The sequence below is a fragment of the Rhinolophus sinicus genome, chromosome 17 (assembly GCF_057876585.1).
Source record: "Rhinolophus sinicus isolate RSI-liver-muscle chromosome 17, RSI-T2T, whole genome shotgun sequence".
Taxonomy (NCBI): Eukaryota; Metazoa; Chordata; class Mammalia; order Chiroptera; family Rhinolophidae; genus Rhinolophus; species Rhinolophus sinicus.
Genome location: NC_142517.1, coordinates 70,745,275 through 70,770,956, shown reverse-complemented (window position 1 = coordinate 70,770,956; position 25,682 = coordinate 70,745,275). Strand labels below are relative to the sequence as shown.

General features: G+C 38.6%; 1 protein-coding gene across 13 annotated transcripts in view; it reads left to right on the top strand.

Moving 5' to 3' along the window:
* PHLDB2 (pleckstrin homology like domain family B member 2) overlaps positions 1 to 25,682 on the top strand; it is a 229,646-nt gene that overhangs the window by 24,649 nt on the left and 179,315 nt on the right. The gene's annotated exons all lie outside the window — the stretch shown is intronic.

Genomic DNA, 25,682 nt, shown 5'->3' with positions numbered 1-25,682 from the left:
CTCTCTCTCTCTCTCTCTCTCTCTCTCTCTCTTTTCCTCTCTCTCTCTCTCTCTCTCTCTCTCTCTCTCTCTCTCTCTCTCTCTCTCCTTTCTTTTTTGGTTTGGGTTAAAATATGACTTCATGTGCAAAATGAAGCCTCATTTCCCAGTGCTCTCAGCAAATTCATAAACATTACAGATTCAAAACTGTCTAGTTCCTAAGAATTCCAAAGAATTAATTTCACTTTTCTGAAAAAGGGGAACAACAGCTAAGAAATGAGAAGAGAAATGGAAAAATTAAAACTACCTGCCTGTTTGATGCAGGATATATATGTCCACTTCTCCTGCTGAGCCCTGCCCCCCAGCACTGCGTGATTCCCAGCGCTCCCGCAGGTGCCACCAAGGAAAGACAGGAAAGCACAGTTTCCCTTGACTTTACACCCCTGCCAACAACTCTGTGTGTTGGCTAGTCAGGCAATGAAAACCAAAGACTTAGAGATTTGACTCATTGACTCACCAGTATTCTTCTCTCCTAGAGCGTGAATGCTTCACAAACTGTGTCTAATGTGGGCCTGGACCAGCCTGAACAGTATAGTGTGTTTTCATTGAGTGACTTATCTCTTTGACAGCCTACTCTAGTCTCTGAGTGGCCTCCACAGGCTTTGGAGCCCCACTGTATGGAGTTGATTCCCAGTTCCACTCCTTTCTAGCTAGCTAGGTGACCTTGGGCCAGTTTCTCAACCACCCCATATCTTAGTTTCCTCATCCAGAAATAGGACTTGACCCTATGTTGTAAGATTTTACAAGGAATAGTTTATGTAATCCTTTATAAAGTGTTTAGGACAATTCCTGGCACATAATAAGCTCCACGTGTGTTGCTATTATCACTATTACTATTTCTACCCTACTGCAAGTAAAGAAGCAGTTAGGGCTATGTTTGCTCAAGAAAACAATGCTGTAATAGAAAGGATGTGGTTTGGTAATCTGATAAGGCACACCTTTTGAGTCAGACAGATATGAGTTTGACCCTTGATATGGCTACTTAATTTGTGTGAACTTGGGCAAGTCATGAACTTCTTTGGAATCCAGTTTTCTATTTCTAAATAGAGGTGATAACACCTACCTAATAGGGTTACTGGGAGTATCCAATGAAATGTTTGGGAAGCACTTGGCTCTTGGTGGCAGCCAGGGAGTGGTAGTCATATGGTATACGGGTCACATGAACAAAGAAACCCATTAATTCCTAAAAGTACTTAAATACACACACACACACACACACACACACACACATTTTCAAAGAGTGCAGGGTAAAATAGCATAGTCTTTTGTACATTTTTCTGTCTTTTGTGGTCGACTAGGTTTGCTGTCTGGATTTATAAAGTACTTATCACCCCTACCCCCAACCTGGCCTCCCTTCTTTATTAATCACGTTTTCGTCCCAGTATATGCATGTTGATATGGAGTTTTACCAGGTTTCATAAGGGGACTATGATGAAAGTACTCCCTAGACCTTCAGATTTCAGCCTCCAGGTGATATGAAATCGCGTGTGATGATATGAAGGCACCTGAGACATCACAAACAGAAAAGCTGCACCGCTCAATTTCAGGGGGCACTGTTTCTAATCTCTTGCATTAAAACTGTGCTCCAAGGGGTGCTTTGAACAGGGAATACAATAGCATGGGCACCTCTTGGAGTTGTGTAACACAATAGCTCTGATCCCAAAGTGCAGGAAATAAGGCCCACTCACTCAGATTTGGATTCTAACCCTCCTTCTTTCTCATGACTCAGTCTGTCTTCCAAGCCTTAATTTATACTTGCTGAGTGAGAAAGTGCTAATCCCTCCATGATACAATCATGAAGAGGAATTGCAGTCATCTGTTCTCAGAGTTGAAAGACCTGCCCAGGTCATCGGGCCAACCCTCTCCAGTTTTCCACGAGAATATGTCAGTGCAGTTCCAATTTAGCTTTTGTCAATAGAAAAAAATACCTCGGGCAATGGCTTCCAAGAAGTGTTAGAGTCCACCAGTCTGTCCTTCTCAGAAAGGATGGTGGGGAAAAAGGTAGACAAGGAAGCACCCTTCACTCTTGGCTCCCTCCCCCAGGACCTGTGTTCGAAGCATCTTAGTATAACTAATGGGATTCTGATGAGGTGGAAAAAATGGAATGATGTTGACACTCAAGGTGTAGTGAGAAAAAAATGAATAAACCTGAACACCAGTCAAGGGAGATAATGAAAATAATGATTCCAGCAACCCTAACCCAGAGGCTGTTCTTTTGCTTTTATGCTTTCCCTTCGCTCCCCACCCTACCTCCCCATTCTCTGGCTTTTAGAGCTAAAGTGCTCTTTCTATGGGGAATGGGGAGCTTTTTAGAAGTAAAAAGCTCCCCATTCCCCATAGAAAGAGCTTTTTAGAGCTAAAAAGCTCCCCATTCACCATAGAAAGAGCTCTTTAGAGCTAAAAGCCATGCACAAAATTATCTTGTCCAAAGGGCCTCAGTTTTCAAGTGAGGAAATGGGTCCCACATGGCAAGCAATACCAAGCACCCAGGAAATATGATCGATCCAGAATCACTTACACTTTCAGCTGATTTTAAAAGTAGCGAGAATGTATTCAGGTCAGAGTAAGTGGTATTTTTAACTCTGTTATATATACAAAGAAGCTAAGGCTCAAAAGTAAATGGTGATGCATCTTATTACTGGTTCTTAAACTACTCTGCTGGGTTGGACAACCTATGAAAGCATCAGAGTTTGAGCTGAAGACCAGAGCCAACTTATGTCAAGCAGCTCCCTGAGAATTGAAGATGATAGGTGGATGGGAAGGCATGGCCCCATTCTTTGAAGCTTGAAGTGGATAAAAAGCCACTCAACAATCCGTCACATAGAATGCACTTTAACATTTCATTGTTGTCACTTCCTCCTCTGCACACTTACACACATGCAAACACTAAAACTGGGAAGAACAAAAGTCTGGAATCAGAACAGCAGGCTTTTTTTTCAGTTACAGTTGATACTCAATATTGTACTAGTTTCAGGTATACAGCACAGTAGTTACTGTGTTTCCCTGAAAATAAGACCTAGCCAGACAATCAGCTCTAATGCATCTTTTGGAGCAAAAATTAATATAAGACCTGGTCTTAAATTATATTATATTATATTATATTATATTATATTATATTATATTATATTATACCCAGTCTTATATTAATTTTTGCTCCAAAGGGCGCATTAGAGCTGATTGTCTGTCTAGGTCTTATTTTCAGGGAAACACGGTAGATATTTATATAACTTACGAAGTGATACTCCTGATAAGTCTAGTATCCCTCTGACACCATACATAGTTGTTATAATATTATGGACTATATTTCCTATGCTGTAATTTACATTCCAATGAGTATTTTATAACTGCCAATTTGTACTTCTTAATCCCGTCACCTTTTTACCCAACCCCATTCCCATCTGGCAATGATTAGTTCTCTGTATCTATGATTTGTTTCTGATTTGTTGTTCATTTATTTTGATTTTTAGTTTCCACATATAAGTTAAAACATATGGTATTTATCTGTGTCTTTCTGACTTATTTCACTTAATATCCTCCAGGTCCATCCATGTTGTTGTAAATGGTAAGATTTCATCCTTTTTTAATTGCCAAATAATATTCCATTGTATATATGTATCACTTTTTCTTTATCCAATTGTCTATCAATGGACGTGCAGGTTGCTTCCATATTGTGGCTATTGTAAATAATGCTGAAGTGAACATAGGGATGTATATATCTTTTCAAATCAGTGTTTGGGATTTCTTTGGACAAATACCCAAGTGTGGAATCGCTGGATCATAATTAGTTCTATTTTTATTTTTTTTAGGAACCTCCATACTGTTTTCTATAGTAGCTGCACCAATTTGCAGCCCCCCCACCAACAGTGCAACAGGGTTCCCTTTCTCCATGTCCTCGCCAACACTTGTTATTTGTTGATTTTTTGATGATAGCCATTCTGACAGATGTGAGGTGATAGTTCACTGTGGTTTTAATTTGCATTTCTCTGATTATTAGTCATGTTGAGCATCTTTTCATGTCTATTGGTCATGTGAATATCCTTTTTGGAGAAATGTCTATTCAAGTCCTCTGCCATTTTTTAATCAGATTGTCTTTTCGGTGTTAAGTTGAATGAGTTCTTGATATATTTTGGATATTAACTCCTTATCAGATATATCATTGGTGACTATCTCCTCCCATTCAATAGGTTGTCTTTTTGTTTTATTGATGGTTTCTTTTGCTGTGCAAATAATTTTTAGTTTGATGTAGTCCCAATTGTTTATTTTTTGTTTTTTTTCCCTCTTGCCCAAGGAGATCCAAAAAAATATTACTAAGATCAATGTCAGAGTTTAGTTCCAATGTTTTCTTCAAGGAATTCTATGATTTTGAATCTTACATTTAAGCCTTTAATCCATTTTGAGTTTATTCTTGTATATGGTGTAAGAAAGTGGTCTAGTTTCATTTTTTTTATATGTATCTGTTTAGTTTTCCCAACACCATTTATTAAAGACACTGTCTTTACTCCACTGTATATTCTTACCTCCTTTGTCATAGATTAATTGACCATGTAAGCATGGGTTTATTTCTGAGCTCTATTCTGTTCCATTGATCTATTTGTCTGTTTTATGCAGGTACCATGCTGTTTTGATTATTATAGTCTTGTAGTATAATTTTATATCAGGTAGCATTATACCTTCAGCTTTGTTCTTCTTTCTCAAGATTGCTTTGGCGATTTGGGGTCTTTTATTGCTCTATATAAATTTTAGGATTATTTGTGATAGTTCTGTGAAAAATGCCATAGGTGTTTTGATAAGGATTGCATTGAATCTATAGATTGCTTTGGGTAGTATAGACGTTTTAATGATATTAATTCTTCCAATCCATGAGCATGTGATATGCTTCCATTTATTTGTATCTTCCTGAATTTCTTTCTTCAATGTCTTATAATTTTTCAAGTACAGGTCTTTTACTTCCTTGGTTAAATGTATTTCTAGGTATTTTTTTCATGTAATTGTAAATGTTATTGTTTTCTTAATTTCTCTTTCTGATACTTCATTATCGGTGTATAACAATGCAACTGATTTCTGAATATTAATTTTGTATCCTGTTACTTTACTGAATTCATTTATCAGTTCTAATAGTTTTTTGGTGGAATCTTTGGGGTGCTCTGTATATAATGTCATCTGATCTGCAAATAATGACAGTCTTACTTTTTCCTTTCCAGTTAGGATGCCTTTTATTTATTTCTTGTCTGACTGCTGTGGCTAGGATTTCCGGTGTGATGTTGAATAAAAGTGGTGATCCTTGCCTGGTTCCTGGTCTTAAGGAGAACACTTTTAGCTTTTACCATTGAATATGATGTTAGCTGTGAGTTTGTCATATATGACCTTTATTATGTTGAGGTATGTTTCCTCTGTTTCTACTTTGTTGAGAGTTTTTAACATAAATGGATGCATTGTGTTGTCAAATGCTTTTTCTGCATCACTTGGGACATGCTTCTTTTGGACATATTGGTTGCCTCCCTGTGTTTGTTTCTATATGTTAGGTAGGTCTTCTACATCTCCCAGTTTTGACAGAGTGGCCTTCTGTAGTAGGTGTCCTCTGGGGCTCAGAGACACAGTCTCCCTTGTCGCCTAAGCTGGGTGTTCCAGGAGTGTCCCTTGTGTGGGCTGTGTGTGCCCTCCTGTTGTAGTTGAGCCTTGATTGCTATTGGCATGTTGGTGGATGGAACTGACCTTCAGTATGACTGTCTGTGAAGACTGACCGTACTATAGTGGATGAGCTGTTATGTGTGAGCTGACTCCACAGAGTGGAATTCACTATAATGGGGTCCTGGTGCCTGCTGAGTCCACTCTTTAGGTTTATTATTTGTGGAGCTAGTTGGGTGCTGCTCTGGTGTGGTCTGAAGATGGCCACCAGGTGTGTTGGTTCTGTTACTCCTCAAGAGGGGCTCTGGTGCAGGCCTGGGTCAGCTGCTGCATGTGTCCATTCCAGGGCCACCTAGTAGGAGTAACAAAGTTATCTGCTGTTGGTAGTTGCCTAGTTTGAGCTTGGAAGCACCTGGGAAAGGCTATGCTGGGAATAGTGGCTGGCTGCCACTGATGTTGGGCTGGGGGCTACTTAGCAAGTGGTACAGGGCATGCTGACAGCTGATGCTGCTTGTTTAGGGTTTGTGGACCTTTGAGAGATTTTAGGAAAGTCCATGGCGTGGGCTTCAGCTGGTTCCTTGTATGGATTAGCCTCTGAAAGAGGTTTGGCCTGGCTCATAATTTGGGTGTGGCAGGGTCTCAGAGAATCACCAGAATGGGACAAGATAGGTGTGAGCCAGGTTAATGGAGACTCAGATGTGGAGCCCACCTGTCCTATAGGCTCTGTGGTGGGAGGGCTCAACAAATTAACAAAATGATGGAGAGAGCTCCCCTCCCATCCTCATCCTGAAGCGAGACATTTCAGCTCCTCCTTGTACATCCATGGTGCTTTATAAGCTGCTGTCCAGTGCTGGAGCTCAGAGAAAGTGTATCCCTCAGTGAGTAAATCTGTGTGTGGGCCCTTTAAGAAGAATGCCTGGGACTCCAGTAGCCCTCTGTCTCACCAGAACAGAATCTCTGCTGATTTTCACAGCCAGATATTGTGGGGACTCCGCTTCCTGGCACTGTTGGTCTGGGCTGGTGAGCCCAGTGTGGGGCTGGGACCCCTCCCTTCTCAGGAGGACCCTCCACAGCCAAGATACTCCTCCCAATTCTTAACTGCTGAATGTGGATGTGGGACCAGTCAATTTTGGGTCTCCCCCACTTATCACTCTCAATGTGGTTTCTTCTTTATATCCTTAGTTATAAGAGTTCTGTTCAGTTAGTCTTCAGGTGGTCCTCAAGGGTGGTTGTTGTATTATTTAGTTGCAATTTTGATCACCAGGCTCTTTTATTTAATAACTGTGTCATCTTTCTCAATTTCACATTTTCCTCAGTAAATCAGGGATCATTATAATGTCTTTCACACAGCATTGTTGCATAGTTCAGACAGAATAGTGAAGTGTAACTGCTCTGTAACTAAGCAATGCTTTTTAAATAATTTGGTTCAATATCCTTCAAATTCTTAAGAATTTGATGAATGCTAAAGACCCTCCCCAAATTCTTCACATGCACATAATTTTAGAGGTTTCACAGATCCTGTGAAGAACTCAATTTAACACCTGTTCTAAAAAACGCTTACCAAATGTGGAATATTCCAGTCTGGACAAATGCAGAATTTTCCCAACTTGAAATAAAATAGAATGAGGCATTAATTTACTTGATTAACCTTTAGTAGGCCCTTACTAACTAAGTATTGGGAGCCTGGTATCCTCAGAAGATTAGCTATCTTCCAAGGGGCACAGATATCTTTGGAGTATGAAAGTAAAGGAGTCCCTTCACATAGATTCAATCAGCTAAGAAGGTCACCTCACTATGGCCTCAAATCCCCGGTCTGGTTGCTCTGGTCACCTGTGATTTGAGACAGATAATGTGTACAGAAAGCTCAAGGGACCTTTTCCAGACCTATGAAAGTATTCTGTCCCCAAGGACTTGATGCACTGAAGGGTATGGGTGCAGACAAGGAGAGGGAGTCCATGTTCAGCTTTGGGTTAAGCACAACTCCTCACAAGCCCAGGTTCTCCTGATAAGAAACCCTCATGCCAGTAAAAGAGCATTTGTTAACAGCTTTCATTCTTACACATTCCACTAAGAATTGAAGATTGTTGCTGCTAAACTATGGAACAAATATTTCTGGTGACATAACTCAGAATTGGAAACAGTCATTTTCACTATAAGCAGACATTTTGTGTGTTTGGTGTTTTATTCCTGTCATCCAGGGTTTAAATGTCTCTACCACTTCCTAGTTTGAGAAAGCATTAAAAAAGAAGAAGAAAGAAACATATTTTCCTTACCTGAAATGGAGGACAATAATCATGACTTCTGCATTTAGTTGTGAGATTAAATGAGATATTTCATGTAAAGGTCTGAGAACTATGCCTGGCACTTAGTGAAAGTTCAACAAATGGTAATGATTACGATTATCATTGACCCCATTCTCAACAGCTATATCTTTAGCTATTGTCAGTGGCCCACTGATTTTACCAGCAATGGAAAATATGTTTTTGTTTTGTGTTGTGTTGTGTTTTGTTTTTTGTAGCTGCTATTCTCCAAAATGTCATTTAAAAATATAACCACTAAATTTGTCTGTAGAAATGTTAATTTTTGTAATGACTTAGGGTTGATTTTCTAAGCTCTGGTTGAGTGGTGTATGAATTGGGTTGTAAGGGAAAGCAGGTGGAATTTGGGAAGAGGTGGTGGGATATGCTAACAGGTGAAGCTTGGAAGGTAAATTAGAGAAGAATGAAAAAGAGAAATAATTGATTCGATTGGGAATGTCCAAGAGAAAATTAGGAAAAGGCAAGATTAGAAAGCAGCAAATAAGTACACTATCCCCTACTAGGGAAATAAATTATGTTAATAATCTGAGTAATGTCCAGACAAATTATTTCACTTAGTTTTAGGTGATTTTGACTGGAAACTGGATTGCAGAAATAAAATAGAATCTCTGAATGGAGAATTAGGAAGTGGTGACATATGTCCAGGAAAATCAATAGAATTTAATATAAAATCCTGTTGAGTCAACCTGGATTCAATGGCTGTTACCTGCATATATATAGTGTGTAACAAATGTTTTTCACATTGAAGTAAGATTATTATTTTCTGTAAACAGCAGAATAGGGTTATGATGCATTTATGGAGGGAAAAAAAAGTAAGAAGACAGTTGGTGAGAGCTATGGTGCTAATAACATGACCTAAAGAGGACCCTTTTCTCTCTTAGACCAAGCCCTAACCCATGAATGAAAAAAAAAAAAAAGGAAGTGGTCAGCCATAAGAATTCAGAGAACTTTTAGGGAGCTCTGGACAGCTGTATGTCCACCCATCATCTAATCAGTCAGCCCCACATCCACACCCTCTGATCTGGCCACAAATACATGAATCACTGCCACGAAAATGTTGATAGACCCATGTTGAATAAAGGTTCATGCTACTGCCAGGGATTTAAACGTCTTCCTGCACACTCTCATCACCCAAAACTATTTATGTTCCCTATATAATGGGCTCTGCCTTGTCAGATTATTTTGCATTGTCTAGCTGGGTTTATGTTCAGAAACAATAATTAAATTCATGTCTGGAATGCTTTAACATACCATTGAACCAACTCCCACTCTCATTTTTGCCCGAGGAAGAGATTCACAAATGCCCAAGGAGCCCTCTGGCCACCAATAAGCAATTTCTTGAGTCTTTAATTAAGAGCCAATGAAAACATTGCCTTTAGTGAACTACTCCCTCACTTTCACCTCTGACCTATTGTCAGACACATGGGTGTGAGTGTTGCCAGATGGAAATTGTTAGTGAATATCTACATTTAACAGGATTTTTATTTATGACCTAAGAGCAGCACTCGTCAGTTATTCTATGGGCTTGAGTGGTGTTTAATACATACATAAGTGACCTCAAGCTTGTGTGTGAAACCCTATGTGTATGGATGAGGCTTGGTCTATTAAAGAAAGAAAAAAGTGTCCTCTCCAAGTTCCTTTACCAGGAACCAGTCACATGGTCTGAAAGGAGTGTGGGGAAGCCAGTCCAATTATTAGGGCCTAGTGGTCCGGGAGGGAGCCCAATGCCCAAACAAACATTTTACTTAGGTGCAAACCCTTGCTCAGCAGCACTGTCAGACACCATCCTCTCTCATATTTTGACATCCCAGATTATAAAAATAAGCTCTTTTATCTCAAAAGCCTCTGCCAAGCAAATATTCATCATCTCCCTTTTCCCAGTCTAAACATTTTTTTGGCTCTGGAACAAGCTTTCATTAGAGTCTCATCAATATATTCCCAAATTTCCAATATATTCCAAAATCATAGGACTAAGGTGCTGGTGGCATGCTTACACTGTTCAACCTTAGGAGAAAGGGATGTTAAAGAATTGGATTTCCTCATCTCCAGGGTTTCCCAGGCTGAAAAATGTACTTTTGAAAACTGTAGAAAGGAGGAAGATCCAAGATGGCAGATTAGGTAAATGCTATGTGTACTACCTCCCAGGATCACAGCAAAATTACAAATAAATTATAGAACAGTCAACTTCAAGAATCATTTGATAACTAGCTAAACAGAACCCCTATAACTAAGGATATAAAGAAGAGGCCATATCAAGACTCGTAGCAGGGACGGAGACATGAAACAGGCTGACCCCAAACTCGCAGAAAGTGGTTGAACACTGGGAGGGACAACTCAGTGCCAAAGGTCCCCCAGAAGAGGGAAGGGTCTGAGCCCCACACTGGGCTCCCCAGCCAGGGGTTCTGAGCTGGGAAAAGGAGTTCCTACAACATCTGTCAGTGAAAATCAGCGAGGACTCTGTCTGCTTGTCCTGCCCGGTAAGACAGAAGGCTACTGGAAACCCAGATGCCCTCTTGAGTCCACACACAGACCCACTTGCTTGTAAACCGTTACCTGGTCTCCATTAGAGGAACAGCAACTCGAAAGATGCCAGAGACCTACCAGGAAAGACTGAGTTGTGTGGCTTCAGAGCAAGGGCTAGAGGGACAGGAGCTATTGTCCCTGTGTGGAGCCTGCCTCATGTGTAGCCTACAGGAAGGTGCCATTTTTTCTATGTTCAATTAATGTGATATACCACATAAACAAATTAAAAAATAAAAATCATATGATCATATCAATAGATGCAGAAAAAGCATTTGACAAAATCCAGCATCCATTTATAATAAAAATTCTCAGCAAAGTGGGAATAGAGGGAGCATATTTCAACATAATAAAGACCTTATATGACAAACCCACAGCTAATATCATACTCAATGGGGAAAACCTAAAATAATTTTCCTTAAGATCAGGAATAAGACAAGGATGCCCATGTCTACCTCTTTTATTCAACACAGTACTGGAAGTCCTAGTCACAGCAATCAGACAAGAAAAAGAAATAAAAGGCATCCAAATGGGAAAGGAAGAAGTAAAACTGTCATCATTTGCAAATGACATGATACTATATATAAAGAACCCTAAAGATTCCACCAAAAAACTGTTAGAACTGATAAATGAATTTAGTAAAGTAGCAAGATAAAAAATTAACATTCAGAAATCAGTTGCATTTTTATACAATCGATAATGAACTATCAGAAAGAGAAATTAAGAAAACAATCTCATTTACAACTGGATTTTAAAAATACTTAAGAATACGTTTAACCAAGGAAGTAAAAGACTTGTACTCAGAAAATTATAAGACACTGAAGAGAGAAATTAAAGAAGATAGATACAAATAAATGGAAACATGCACCATGCTCATAGATAGGAAAAATTAATATAGTTAAAATGTCCATACTACCCAAAGCAATCTATAGTTTCAGTACAATCTCTATCAAAATGCCAATGGCATTTTTTATAGAACTATAGCAAATAATCCTAAAATATATATGGAACCATAAAAGACCCGAAATAGCCATGGTAATCCTGAGATAGAAGAATAAAGCTGGAGGTATCATGTTATCTGATATTAAATTATACTACAGGGCCATAGCAATCAAAACAACATGGTATTGACATAAAAACAGACTCATAGATCAATGGAGCAGAATAGGGAGCTCAGAAACAAATCTTTGCCTATATGGTCATTTAATCTATGACAAAAGATGCAAACATATACAGTGAGGTAAAGACAGTCTATTTAATAAATGATGCTGGGAGACCTGGAAAGACACATGCAAAAGAATGAAACTGAACCACCTTTTTATGTCATATACAAGAATAAATTCAAAATGGATTAAAGACTTAAATGTAAGAACTGAAACCAAAAATTCCTAGAAGAAAATATAGGGAGTAAACTCTCAGACCCTACCCTTAGTAATATTTTTACTGATATACCTCCTCAGGCAAGGGAAACAAAATAAAAAATAAACAAATGGGACTACATCAAACTAAAAAGTTTTTTCACAGCAAAGGAAACCATCAACAAAACAAAAAGACATCCTACTGAATGGGAGAAGATAATTGCTAATGATATTTGCTAATGAAAAGGGGTTCATATCCAAAATTAATAAAACAAAACTCATACAACTCAAAACCTGAAAAACAATCCAATTGAAAAATGAGCAGAGGGGGGCCAGCCCGGTGGCTCAGGCGGTTAGAGCTCCATGCTTCTAACTCCGAAGGCTGCCAGTTTGATTCCCACATGGGCCAGTGGGCTCTCAACCACAAGGCTGCCAGTTCAACTCTTCAAGTCCCGCAAGGGATGGTGGGCAGCACCCCCTGCAACTAAGATTGAACATGGCACCTAGAGCTGAGCTGCCGCTGAGGTCCCGGATGGCTCAGTTGGTTGGAGCACATCCTCTCAACCACAAGGTTGCCGGTTCAACTCCCGCAAGGGATGGTGGGCTGCACCCCCTGCAACTAGCAATGGCAACTGGACTTGGAGCTGAGCTATGCCCTCCACAACTAAGACTGAAAGGACAACAACTTAAAGCTGAACAGCACCCTCCACAACTAATATTGAAAGGACAACAACTTGACTTGGTAAAAAGTCCTGGAAGTACACACTGCTCCCCAATAAAAGTCCTGTTCCCCTTCCTCAATAAAGTCTTTAAAAAAAAAAAATGAGCAGAGGACCTGAATAGACATTTATCGAAAGAGGACATACAGATGATCAATAGACATGAAAAGATGCTCAATGTTGCTAACCATCAGAGAAATGCAAATAAAACCACAATAAGATACTACTTCACTCCTGTCAGAATGGCTGTCATCAGTGAATCAACAAACAACAAGTGCTGGCGAGGATGTGGAGAAAAGGGAACCTTCGTGCACTGTTGGTGAGATAGCAAATTGGTGTAGCCACTGTGGAAAACAGTATAGAAGTCCTTCAAAAAATTAAAAAATAAAACTACCTTATGACCCAACAATTCCATTCCTGAGAATTTATCAAAGGAAATCCAGAATGCTAATTCAAAAATATATATGTACCCCTATGTTTACTGCCACGCTATTCACAATAGCCAAGGTATGGAAACAACTGAAATACCCATCAATAGATGACCTGATAAAGAAATAGTGTTACTTTATACAATGGAGTATTACTTAGCTATAAAAAAGAATACCATTTGCAACAACATGGATGGACCTAGAGGACATAAGTGAAATGTCAGACTGAGAAGGACAAATACCATATGATCTCACTTATATGTGGAATTTAAAGAACAGAATAAACAAGCAAACAAAATGGAAATAGAGATACAGAGAACAAACTAATAATTGCTAAATGGGAGGGGTGTTGGGGAAATGGGTGAGAAAGGTGAAGGGATTAGGAAATACAAACTGGTAGTCACAAAACAGAAATGGGGATGTGAAATACAGTATGAGGAATATAGCCAATAATATTGTAAAAACTACATGTGGTATCAGATAGGTACTAGACTTATGGAGGGATCACTTCTTAAATTATATAAATGCCTAACCACTGTACTGTACACCTGAAACTCATAAAATGGTATTAAATGTCAACTATAATTAAAAATATAAAGATATTGTCATGGGATGTAAAGAATAGCATAGGGAATATAGTCCGTGGTATTGTAATAACTATGTACGGTGTCAGATGGATAGTAGACTTGCTGGGGTTATCATTTTGTGAGGTGTGTCAATGTCTGATCATTATGTTGTTTTGTACACATGAAACTAATAATAAAAAAAGAAGAAATAGAGAATCTGGAAAAACAAAAACTGTAGATACTTTCCTAGCTTTCTGGATGTGTAATACTGTCTATGACCTCGTGCTTTAGACAGTTTTTCTGTCAATTCCCTGTGTGTTGTTCCATCTCTAAACTGTATGATCTTTAACTGCTCTATTCAGTGAGTGTTTGGACAGATGGATACAAATTGATGAAACACATATGTTTTACATAGACAGAGATGAAGAACCCTCCTGGGGTGGATATAGTTGACTAGTTATTGCGACAAGCATCTTAGCAGTTTTGAAAATAGAGATAACCCCTAGAATCTACAATTGAATTTTGGTTACTTTATTTATTTACTTTATTTATTTATTTTTGCTTCTTAAATTTACTTCACTTTCTGTATTACTGTATGTTATTTTAGAGAAAGGAGCAGAATCATCAATTTATAAATAGAAAACTGAGGTAATGAGAAAGACAGGCCAGAGCCACACAGCTGAAAATCATTGGCTGCATCCAGAGGCTTATGTTTTCCTCGGTATAAGGTGCTTCCTCTAGGAAAGGTTTTCATTACATCATCAGTGTATTTTTTCCAGATACCAGTCTCCCTTGGGAGGTAGAAACTCAGTCTGGGGAAACATTTATCACTTTAAGCAAGTATTTAGATCTTTGTTTGCTCATTATTTTTTCTCCTATTTTCCCCGTGTGTATATTTTCCCAGTAAGTATACATGTGTGTGTACCTTTTTCCTTAGCAATTATCAATTGGTAAGACTTTGTGAATTTAGTTTGGCATTTAATTTATTTGTTACTATTTTTAATGCAAATGTTAAGTGGCTGTCTTCTGAGGATCCGTGACTTTCATGCTATTTTTCATTCCAGAAACAACAATTCTCTTGGCTCAAGCACACACACACACACACACACACGCACACGCACACACACACACACACAAATATACCGGGGTATAAGAGTACAAAAACACATTTGGAAAAATTCTGTACAGTGTATAAAATACTTTAACTTATATTATTACAGGAATACTACGAGAGAGCTCATATTACTATATCCATTTCACAAATGGAAAAATTTATTGAGAGATGAAGTGATTTGCCAATATTACATGTTTCTTAAATCACAAAAATGGAATTAGAAACCAAAAGTAAAAATCTGACTTCTCAACCCAGGAACTTGTCAGTATATGTTTTATTGCTCCTCTTGGAAGATCAGCAAAGGGAGACAATGATAAAAATCCTAGTCCCAGTGGGCTAATGAAGGACCCGATCGCCTACAGAGAAGGGTGAACCCAGAACAAAACGGTAATTGGTACAAATCCAGGAATCCAGAGCGAAGGTTGGTGAGGTGGCTTTAGTGGAGGTGAGCAAAGAAATGGAGCCCAATGGCCTCATGGCACCCAGTAGCTCCTCATATGTCAGTGTGCAGTGGTCCCTTTTTTTGATGGCAGGTCTGGTTCAGCTCAACTCACTCAGATTGGCATCTCAGCAATCATGGGCCTTGAGAAAGGAGATGCTCTGTCTAAATAAATGTACTAGTTTCCTAGGGCTGCTATAACAAAGTACAACAAACCAGGTATCTTAAAGAACAGAAATGTATTTTATCACAGTTCTGGAGGCTAAAATTTTAACATCAAGGTGTAGACAGGTTGGTTTCTTCTGAGGGCTATGAGGGAGAATCTTTCCAAAGCCTCTCTCCTTGTCTTCTGGTAGTTTGTTGGTAATCGCTGGCATTCCATGGTCTGTAGTACATCATGCCAATCTCTGCCTTTATCTTCACACATGTTCTCCCTGGGTGAATATCTATCTCTGTGTCCAAATATCCCCTTCTAATAAGGACACCGGTCATATTGGATTAGGACCCACCCTAATGACCTCATCTTAACTCGATCATCTGCAAAAACCTATTTCCAAATAAGATTACATTCATAGATACTAGGGGTTAGGACTTCAACATCTTTTGGGGGATACAATTCAACCCATAGCAGTAAAAAAATTGTTTCTTCTTAAAAAGCATCTACTAATCTGAAAACAGTCATCCTTAACAAACCTATTTTGATGTCACCTACCTCGAACATAATAATTAACTGTTTCTTTAACTAAAGATCAATTTTTCCCATTAGGCTTTTACTAATTTTTGCATTTTGACAAAAGGCCCTTTGAATTTAGTACAGAATACCCCCACCCCCAAGAAGGTAAATGCTCCATTAAAATAGAAGGTTACCATCAGTATGAGAATTTATTATTTCTCTCTTATTTGAACTATGAACTTTCATCCATTCACTTTACCAAGAAAAAGGAATGTAGTTAATTTAGCTCAAAATCTATTATATTGTATTATGATTATTCAAAAGGATACCCTGTCCAGAGGAAAGTATTTTCCAAAGTGATATTGAAAAAGTTCTACAAGTTGTATTTTCAAAAGGATTTAATTTTATATTTCTGATTTATTTTTAAAAATAAATTATTTTTATATTTCTTATAGTAAGAGAAAGATTTAAAATACATCAATAATAGGGAAGAGGGAAGGAGTAAGAAGAAGGAAGAAAAGAGGAAGAAGAGTAAATCCACAAAAGACTGTAGCATGTAAATAACTAAGTTGACAGGTTTCTATGATAGCAGGTTCACCCCAAAGCTGGGGAGAGCTTTTTAAAGCTCTGTCTGGTCTCTGGGCTCAGAAATGCCTATAGATGTGTCCTGTCTTAGCTAAACACTGGAAATGACATGCTTCTTAAAAGCAGTTGTGCAAGGGACCCCGCCAAGTCTAAACTCTCTTTTTTATTTGCCTTAGCATTTTTGTCCTTCCAAATTCACAGGTAAAAATAATCACAAGAAAACATCCAAAGTAGCTTTCTTCATCAAAGGATTTCCCTAACTCCCAGCCCCCAGAATTTATCTGTTTGCCTTGTATGTCCCAATGCCTCAGAGAAAAACAGGATTTCATAAAGGAAACACCACAGAGCACCTCCCCGCATGCTTTCTTCAGAGGCCCCACAGGCCTGCACCCCTGAAGGAGGGCTGGGGTAAATGAGGAATGCAGTTTGGATTTTCTCCACAGAGAAATGAGAACTCTTAGTTGAGACCAAGAACCCCTCCTCTATCCACTCCAATTCACATGTAAATCAGTCTGAATCCCAGCATACCTTTCTTGGGTATAAGCATGGAAGCACACAATCCCAGTAAATAGATGGGTAGCTGCTTTTTTTTGCTAGGAGGATTGAATTTGTAAAGGTCTGAGAGGCGTCTTGGTGTAGGAGACAAGCAGAAAATTCAGTGCTCTGACAGAGTTACTCAAAGTGTAGCCTGAGAACCGCTTTTAGCAGAATCACCTGTAAAATCTTGTTAACAAAAATTAACAAGGTTTCCCAGGCTCTACTCCAAACCAACATAATCAGAAATTCTTGGAGTGGGGACTCAGGAATCTCATTTTTATCAAGTTTCCCAGATGATTTCAATGAACATTAAGGTATGAGCCACTGCATGACCCAAATGTATGTGTGGACAGCCAAGGGTTATGTGATTATGGATCCCAAGATGTATTCGGGAGTCCCCTGAAGACCAATAAAATCAGTGATCTGTCCCATCCACTTTAGAGAAAGTTAGATCTTACATAGGGTCTCACTTGACTCCTGATATCTCTGCAAAGTGTGTTTCTACACGCTTGTGCTCTCGCCAGCACTTCCCGTTTCATCCAGGCCATTAGATTATTGTGATCGATTTACCTGAATATCTCTTGCGGGCAGAGACAATGGCTTATCATCTTTATGTCTTTATATATCCCCTGCCTGGCAGAGTGCCTGCTTAATAAACCTTTGCTGATTAAATAAATAAACAGCAGGTTTACCCATCAGGAAATTAGCAAAGTTTATGCTTGTTCTTAGTAAACCACTGAGACTTACTAAGACACGGGTTGAATATGAGGCCAGGTCTGGCTGGCACTTGACCTTTATTCCTATTATCCTTAAACAGTAGAGTTTCATCACAAATGCTGCCACAACTCTTGAGTTAGAAACTTGTTTATGCTCTCTCTCATCGCTCCTCACTGGAAAAGCTATGCTGACAGCAGATAGCAAGAAAGAGACAAACTGGCCTAATTAGAGAGAAAGCTGCAAATGGTGTTCAGTGAATACATATTCAGCACTAAAGTGACCTATCCATTTAGCCAAAGTCTAAGGACACCTATCAGTGACAAGATGAGGGTTCAGCCCTGTGGGGGCAGAGCCCCAGAAAGTAGTTTCCAGGCTCTCGGCCTCACATAGACAGGTGCTGGCTCAGGTAGTAAATGGCCATCAACTGTGATGGGATGGCCATCAGCTGTGGCTAGTTGGCCGTCAGCTGTAACCAGTGAGCCATTGGCCACTAATATAACTGCTGTGGCTACGCTAGCAGGAAAAAAGAGAGAAGGAAAAGATGGGGGCTAGCAAGAAGATGGCGGCTGGGCTGGCAAGCATGGATGGCGGTTTCCGGACAGTGTGGATCCAGCCTCCAGTGAGAGTATAGTGCCGCCAGAGAGAATATAGTGGTATGACTCCCCTACCTATGGCTCCGTGGGTGTTCCTTTTTGGCCTCACCATATCCTGTGTTCTTGTATGGGGAGCGGGAGCAGAGACCCTGCAGGCCGCCCCGCACGACGAATGGTGCAGCGAGCAGGGTCTCCCGCACGACGAATGGTGCAGCGAGCAGGGTCTCCCGCACGACAAGCCCTTTGCATATTACTGCTCCGTGTGCACAGGAAATAAGACTCAGCAGAGAAGGGACAGCCAGGGCCTGGGAGAGCGTTTTCCATGTTATTGCTTTTTCTTGCTGTTGTTTTTGTTGTTGTTGTTTTAATTATAGTTGTCATACAATATTATATTAGTTCCAGGTGTACAACATAGTGATTAGACATTTATGTATCTTACAAAATGATCACCATGATAAGTATAGTAACCATCTGGCACCATACATAATTATTACAATATTCTCGACTCCCTATGCTGTGCATTACAACCCTGTGAATGATTTTATAACTAGAAGTTGTACTTAATCCCCTTCACCTTTTTCACCTATCTCCCCCTACCATCTGGCAACCATCAGTTTGTTTTTTGGATCTATGAGTTTCTTCCTGTTTTGTTTGTTCATTTATTTATTTGTTTTTGTTTTTAGATTCCACATATGAGATCATATGGTATGTGTCCTTCTCAGTCTAACTTATTTCACTTAGCATAATACCCTCTACGGCCATCCATGTTGTCGCAAATGGTAGGATTTCATTGTTTTTTATGGCTGAGAATATTGCACTTTATACGAGTATATGCCACTTTGTCTTTATCCAGTCATCTATGGATGGACACCTAGGTTACTTCCTTGTTGGCTGCCCTCCCTGCTTAGTTCTCTTGAAGCACTCAGGTTAGGTCTGTGAGAGGCTATGAGAGGCAGCTGGGTGATGTGCTGCAGGAATGCATTTCACAGCCAGTGTTTCTGCATACTTGCTCTTAGGCTGAGGAGTTAACCTCTGACTAGGGACCCTTCGTGATGGTTTAGTGCTTTAGGAAATTAATAAAGTCAGAAAGAAACAAACTAACTTAATCATAAGTCCTAGTGCCTATAAATACTCTATCTTCAGGAAATTGATAGAGATCAGACAGGAAAATGCTAGGGATGAAAGCTCTGAGTGGTTTGGCACATCTGGTTTGAGATGTAGTGACTGAAGAAGTGCCAGGATATGTGAGAAGAAATACAGGGTCCTGGGAAAGGGCACTGCTGCCCAGGCTTGGAGTGGTTTTCATGGTTGTTGTTGTTTTTGTTTTGTTTTTTTCTGTTTTCATCTTTAAAAAAGAAGCTGAAATAAAGCTGACTTGAATAATTTTAGTCATGTGTGTATCCTCACTCTGACACATTCTTTGTCATGTTAACTTCTTTCTATTTCAAAGAACAACGTCAATTTACTAGGCCCAAACTTCATAGTGTTTTTAATTTTAACAGAGGGTTTTGCCAAACCTAGCCCAAAGAGAAATATTTTTATTATCCAGCTCTTTTATCAACTCCACAGCTTGGGTGTGGTTCACTCCCCAGTTCAGCATCCCTCTGTGCTGCTGAAAAACCAAACACAATGACCATGAAATGTGAAAATGTTCTTGACAGATTGGCTTTTGCATGCATCTGATGTGAGAGACACGCCACAGGGAATGAGTTGCAGAAACTCATAAGGGGACCAAATTAAAACTTGTATTTAATAGTGTTATATGTGATATCAAGAAAATATGAAGGCTTTATTATAATAATTCTTAATAATTATGATAATAATCATGGCTATCAATTATCGAACACTGACTCTATTGCAGAATCGTACTCTGGTGGCTTTATAGAGATATAACATCCTCCCAACAAATGTGTGAATAGATACTATTATTATTATTATTATTATTATTATTATTATTATCATCACCGTCATTGTTTATAAATGAAACAGAGGAGCAGACAGATCAAAGGGAGTTGACTTGGCCTATCATTTTGCCAGATGCATGGTGAGTCCACACCCTTAGAAAATAAACCTCAAGAATCCAGGTCTAATCTATTCAGCTGAGACAATTTCCCCCATAGATTAAAAAGGTGAATAACCAGGGAAGAAAATCACAGGGAAGGGCATGTAGATGATAGTTTAGAAAGACTGGTGAGTCAGGAAGTAAGAATGGGAAGATGCAGAGTATGGGTGCAGAGGCTGTGATCTAAATTTGATATAGCCCAAAGCACTGATAGCAGACAACGTGTTATAAGGGGACTTGGAAGCTCTTAAATGATAGTGAATCCAGAATTTTGGCAGCATCTTCCAGACCATCTCCTAATTGTACATTTGTTTAATGTCATGCAATTCATGTTCATGGACTCCAGTTTATTTTTAAGGTTAAATAAAAAGGAACGCAGAGTAGAATGACCAAGAAATGTAATTGTAAAACTGGATTATAATTTTTGCTTAGAATTTGACCCTGAGAATAATTATTTTAGAAATGTTTTTTTTCTAGTGAATAAATTAGCAGAATTCTTATATTTTTCTACAACTGTATGTTTAGGAACCCATTTATATCTTATTGATAAATTAATGAGAGCCCAGAATTTGCATTGAGTTAATAGAAACGGGCACTCATTTCTCAGGTCAGGTGTTTAAGTATGCCTCGTGGCTTTTGCTACAAAATTAGCCCTAAAGAAGTCTCAGAGGTGCCAGTGCAAGCTTTAGAACATATTTTGCTCTTTTTGAGATATATTAAGATTTCCCACAGCAATGTCAGAAGCAAGAGATCCTTAAGCGTAGTGTAAGAGCACAGACAAGTTCCTGAGCTGATGCTTAAGAATAACTAGAATGAGAAACATGGATAGCTAACTGCTATTTGAGAAGCTCTTGAAGAATAAGCCTTATTTAAATGTACCCTGGGGAATTATCTATATAATTGGAGTATACGTGGGTCTAGGCAAGAATCCCATTTATTATATAAACTTTCCTGAGTTTTAGTCTAAGTTTCTCTTTGTCAATTAAGTGGGACTACCATGTTTTCCCGAAAATAAGACTGGGTCTTATATTAATTTTTGCTCCAAAAGACACATGAGGGTGTATTTTCAGGGGATGTCTTATTTTTTCATGTACAACAATCTACATTTATTCAAATACAGTCATGTCATCATCTTCTGGAACATCATCATAATGCACTAAATGTGTCTGTCTGGCTGACGATCTTAACTGAGATGTATTTTCGGGGTAGGTCTTATTTTTGGGAAGACACGGTAGCAAACTCTTTCTTTAGTATGGTACATAGGGCAACATTTCAATTTATGGAAAGTCCCTTTCTACTCTTATAACATATTTAGAAAGTATTTGTGATTTATGGGCTCTGATACCTACTTGATAAACCAAATATTAATTTACTATCTGAGTGCACATTCCTACAATTATGCCTCACCCTTCAAGTTGATGCAGTTGGGATCTCCCATCAGCATCCTGGAAAGTCCAGCTTCCAGAGGGCAAATGTTTCTCTGCCAAAATACTGAATCAACTACACTCTGTCTTAGAAAACTGGAAAATGAAAGAAGGGATTTTTAATGACTCATATACCTGGATATAGAACTCAAGAATTTAGGCCAGCATGAGGATACAAAGTAGTCATCGTTTACCCTTGATGTTGCATACATACTTCACCTTCCCTTAGTCATGGGAAGTTTAACAATATTCATTTCCTTTACATTTGAAAATTGGCCATGGAACCAATGGTAATTATTATGTTTGCTCCTTTTTAATCTTTCTCAGGTAGAGAAGATAGAAATACATTTTATCCAAAGATGCTTAGACTGAAAACATTCAAGTATATTGCTAAGGAAATAGAAAGATTCTTACTTAGTCTTAAGGAGTTTATGGTCAAGCTAAGAAAATTTGGAAAGTGTGTACAGTTTAGGAGCCAAAAGAAGAAAAGCCACCAAACAGCATAAAAAAGAGAAGACAGGATGGTAAGCCAAGAGGCAGTCACATGCAATGGCACAGAAAGCCAAACAAAAGGGCTTTGATGGGACGGCAGTATCATTTGCTACAGGAAGTTCTGAGAAAATGAGTCCTCTATGAAAATAGTGGTTCTTGTGAGTGAAAGATATCGTCATTGTACAACAGTAATAAGGAATTAATTATTAAAATTGAACAGTTATGACTCCTAAATAAAGATTTATGCTTTCTTTCCTTTCTCACTCTCTTTTCCTTCCTTCCTTCCTTCCTTCCTTCCTTCCTTCCTTCCTTCCTTCCTTCCTTCCTTCCTCTCTCTCTCTCATAAAACAATCCAAAACACACAAAATTAACTTAAAGTTATTATTCAGCTCTAAAATTTAGGCGCAGAATTTATGGTATTTCTTTTCTCTTGTTTTCTAACAAAAGGATGTTTAGTATGGTATTATAAATCAGACCAGTCTTCTCTCAAATGAGAATATTTAGAAGAACAAAAAGGCCAAAGGCACTTTGTTTCCAGATTACTAGAAACAGCTCTTTCATTCTCTGTTCATCTTTATGTGATTTTCTTCAATTATGTGCCACATTTTTTTCTTCAAAAGGATGCTGGCTTGTAGTAACCCTCGTATGCATCATATTCTCAACTTGTTGTTTGATGCCATCTGTTTAACACAAAAGGAAAGAATTAGGAGTCCTATCACATCAATTGAATTCATCTGATCCCCCTCCAAAGACATATATGGCACTATTCTACTGGGCAAAAATCATGGGTGCTAAATCCTTTAACTAGTTTCAGATGAGAAACATGTGTTTTACCCCAGTATAGATGTTACATGTTCTTCTACATTGTTGCCCTCACTTTTTCCTGGTAAATGGACTGGAAAATCCATACCACTTGACAAGCCCTAGAAAAATATATTTCATAAGCATAGGAGTCAGCAGAATCTTGTAGAGAGCCTTGGATTTGTATGCCATCACACAACCAACCTACTTCCTTGAGAGAGTCATATAACCTCTCATTTTGAAAATAGGTGTATTGTTATAGGTTGAATTATGTTTCCTTCAAAAATTCATATGTTAAAGTCTTAACTCCCAATATCTCCAAATGTTACCTTATTTGGAGATGTCTTCATAAAAGTAATCAAGTTAAAATGAGGTCATTAAGGTTGGCTTAAGGCAATATGATTGATGTCTTTATGGAATTGGGAGATTTAGACAAAGACTCACATACACAGAAGACATATGTGGACATAAAGATGGCCATCTATAAGCCAAGAAGAGAAAGATGGAACAACCATAATAAGAAACCAACTTTTCCAACACGTTGATGTCAGACTAATAGCTTCCAGAACTGAGATACAATTAATTTCTGTTTTTTTAAGGCACCCATTTTGTGCTACTTTGCTATGGGAATCCTAGTAAACTATGGATGCTATTATAGATCCTCTTCACTGTCCTGTATTAAAGATTACACAAAATATATAATGTGTCTAGCCCAGCTTCAGGGAGGAAACTGCCCTTTCTAGAGCTCTGCACTTGAGCACAGCTTTAGTGAAATTGGAAGATAACTCATGCTTTCATGTGAAATGTGCTTCAGCTCTCATAATAGTGTCTATGGCCTTAGAGTACCTTGTACATAGCATCTCTACTTAGTACCTAGGGCTCATGATAGGCCAGTTTGAGCCTAAGAAACCCAAGATCCATTCTGAATCCCTAAAGAAAACATGACAATTGTTGTGTAGACATAACCTGGGCAAAAACTGGAGCTGAGGGAACTGTGGAGATCATGCTTCCTCCACAGTTCTCTGTCATCTGATCCATTCTCCTCTACCTACAATTTTCTTTTGCTCACACAGAGTTCCTTAGTGACTCACTTTACATTCTGTGTTGTCGATTAGGCCACTCATGCAGCTGCTCTGGCTATTCTTACAAGACTGGTTCTCAAACTTTAGCAGCATCAGAATCACGTGAAAGACTTGTAATACTCAGATTGCTGAGTCCTACTCCCAGAGTTTCGAATTCAGGAGGTCTGGAGAAGTAGTAACAAATTTCTAGGTGATGCTGATTCTGCTTGTCTGGGGCCCACACTTTGATTCCTGTTATATAATATGACATTTCTGCTTCAGTTTTCACTGATTACTTACCTACAACCTTTCATGTTCCCCAACTTTATATTCTTAAAAGGGCTCTGAAACCAGATCCTCTTTTTGCCTTAGCTATGTAGGTCCCTGGCCATTCTATATATTGGAATTCAGCTGTTACCAGTGAACGATTGGGTTATTTGGCCCTACATTTAGCTACTTAGTACCCCATCCCTTTTGTAGATTTAATAGGTGGAACCATGAGTCAAGGACTCTGATATGTGTTTAGTTTACAAAATGTGAACCAAAACGTTATTTATAAATCAGAAATTTCTCACAGTGAAGTCTTAAATGTTGGCTTCATACTACACATTGTTAAAGATATATAACATCTTAGAATCATAGTGAAGAGTGTTGTGATAAGGAGAAAGCACATTCATAGTTCTGGTTCACGTTGCCCAAAGCTCTCATCTCATACAGATTCTTCAGGCAAAATCATGATGGGTCATTGCAGGCTTGAAGCTTTGATGGCAAGGGGATGGACCTAATTGCAGCAATAGCATTAGAAGTAGAAACAAAATCTATATGGGATATTGATAGGTGTTTTTATGTGGGTATATTAATTGAGTGTTAATCAAGGATTAATGGTGTGTCTTCACAAGTAGATTGTCTGTTTCTCTACAACATATTGAATCTTGGTCTCCCCCCTGGGCCAAGCCTAGAACTCTATACATAGTAGATGCTTAGAAGTATTTGATCAATGAATGAATGGTCATCATCCATTATATTTGTGTAGTTATTTAAAATCTTTCCTCTGGCATTATTTCTGTTAATGTCACGTGTATGGAATTTTTTCTGAAGTCATTTTTCAGCTTTTATGATTCAAATTACCATCCTTGTGGCCCAGTGACAATGATATCACAATTAAAGAAAAGTCTAATTGATAATAAAAATTCAAAATATAGCCTCTTTACTTATTTCTGAAGAACTATGAAGAGGATCTATGGACCTTGAAGATCACTTCTTCAGAATTTTTTTCTGTTTCCACTTGCTTTCCTCATACCCAAACCTATTTAGTACTTCAAGAAATTTCTTTTCCCATGGCTCTAGCCCACCTGCCTCTCATTCTTCTCAATTCTTCTCCCCTTCCTCCAAATTTCATAACAAATTCTGTATCAAGGGCCTTCCTAAGGCAGGTTGCTAGGATAGTTTGCAATACTCATGTTGTGCCCCAGTACTGAACTTAATTTGGGGTTTTTTTCAAGCTCTCCCTGATAATAGTGGCCTCATCCCAAGAGCCCATTCCTCTAGAATTCTTTGCTTCTACTTTTTAAGTATTTTTCTTTTATCAAATCACAATTGAATCTCTCCATT